The sequence below is a fragment of the Micropterus salmoides genome, unplaced genomic scaffold, assembly GCF_014851395.1.
Source record: "Micropterus salmoides isolate LMB-PRFRI ecotype aquatic unplaced genomic scaffold, ASM1485139v1 Ms_hic_scaffold_1, whole genome shotgun sequence".
Lineage (NCBI taxonomy): Eukaryota > Metazoa > Chordata > Actinopteri > Centrarchiformes > Centrarchidae > Micropterus > Micropterus salmoides.
This window is the reverse complement of record NW_024040040.1, coordinates 22,913,752-22,915,896: the sequence shown is the minus strand read 5'-3', so window position 1 is coordinate 22,915,896 and position 2,145 is coordinate 22,913,752.

Sequence of the window (2,145 nt, the reverse complement as noted above, 5' to 3'; positions counted from 1 at the left end):
TGTCTGCATAGCTTATTCATATTGTGTAATGAATGAAAATAAATAGGCCTACTAGGCTCCTCTCTACTTTGACATTTAAGATTAGCTTGTTTGATCCACCTTCATACACATGTGACATTACTGTACAACTTGAGAAAGGTGAGTTGTTTTCTGCTCCAGCCTGCCTAAAAGAAAAGCGTTTTTGGGATTAAATGGACTTTATTAGCTGCTGCAGTGCAGGATGAACTCAGAAGACCCATTTCTCACCTTATTATTCTAAATCATGCAACGAAGAAGAAGAAATGCATAATAAATCCTGGGACAAAATCTGTCCACAGCATGTAGTCTGATGAACAAGACTTGTGTTATAGCTGACTTGGGCAGTGAAATGTTTAATTTTTTTAATTCATGTGGTCATAGTTGTCCACAACTCAAATCAGAATATAAGAAGAAATGTTTTATACCACCTCAAGAAGGCTTCCTATCAGAAAGTAGGAAGGTATTTCAAATGTACAACTGCAGTACTTAATCTAAGTAAAGTAATTTCCCTGACATTTTGTGTTACGCATGTAACAGGTTTTATACTTCCTGTGAGTATAATCCAATCAATCTTATTTTCATACTGTATATCCGTTGTGTAATTTGATAAATTGTGTTGTATGTGGTGCTCGCATCGGGTACACTGAGACTTCATTGCCCTCTTCAGAGAAGACTGACTGCAACATGCGTCTTTGTAAAGAGAGAAACGGACAGAAAAAGTCTCTAACTCTGCCTGTCAGCTCGCTCTGCTCCGTTAAAACTGAATTTACCATACAGAATTGAATACGAGTGCACTCCAGATTTAGCTGCAGCCAGCTGACCGTGTGCTTCTCCCTATACCGCAGTTCTGTGTCCATGCATGCAGCAAACTGAAAGCACTGTCTGTCGGAGCGTCTACGGAAAAGAGAAGGAAGACATTGCTGGTAGTATTGTCTTCAGAGTTGTTAAACACCTCAGCGCACTGAAGGAAGCCATCTGACTGTGTGAGGGGCAAGATCGTTGATGTCTGCAGGCAGAGTAGGAGCTCTCCTGTCTGACTGGTCCACCAATAGCAAGAAGATGACCCCTTGAGACACAGCCCCTCCTCATTTGCATAATGAGGCAGAAATGCATACAAAATTTAAAAAAGACAGGCAGAAATAAACCATGGTGAAAATAAATAAGGTAAATAAATACAAAGGAAGAATAAAACAGACAAAAATATTAAAACACCACATAAATAAATACATTAAAAAAATTAGTAATAAATAAAGTTGAATAAACAAATAAGGTAATTATAACAAGGTGAATAAGTAAAGGCACTAATTAAATATATACATTTATGTCTCCGTATAATTTAATTACTACCTACATTTATTTATTTACTTTATTTTTTTGTGTATTTAATTGGATGCTTATTTATTTATTGAGCATTTATTTATTTCTGTATTTATTTCTGACTGTGTCAGGATCGGTCCTCCATACGGGTGGGAGAGTTATCAAGCACGTAAAGTTTGGTTCAGATGTGAGCATGTACACTGAAGTTACAACAACTTCCTGTGTCATGGCGAAGACTTGATCTCTGACGCCACGCCACGGACACACCCATTGACGAAAACTCGCAAATAGCACAACTTTTCATCTTCAATGCCTTTAGAAGGCACAGCACAAATTTGAAGTCGGTCGGACTAAATCCCTAGGAGGAGTTCGTTAAAGTACGAAGTGTGTAAATCATCCAAAATTTGACGTAAAATTCAAATGGCCGACTTCCTGTTGATTTTAGGGCATCGCTCCAAGAGGCTTTTTTGTGCGTCTGGACAAGATACACGTACCACAGAAAATTCGTGCACGTAGTAAAACGTGCGGCGGGGGCTGCTTCGTTAAATCACTTCCTGTTGCCAGCAGGTGGCGCTATGACTGTGTGAATGAGCATGTACATGTGTTCAGGGCGGGACTCATCTACATGTACAGTTGGTCCAGATGTGAGCATGTACACTGAAGTTACGACAACTTCCGTGTCATGGCGAATATCTTGACGACGCCACGGACACGCCCATTGACGAAAACTTGCAAATAGCACAACTTTTCATCTTCAATGCCTTTAGAAGGCACAGCAAAAATTTGACGGTCGATCGACTAAATCCCTAG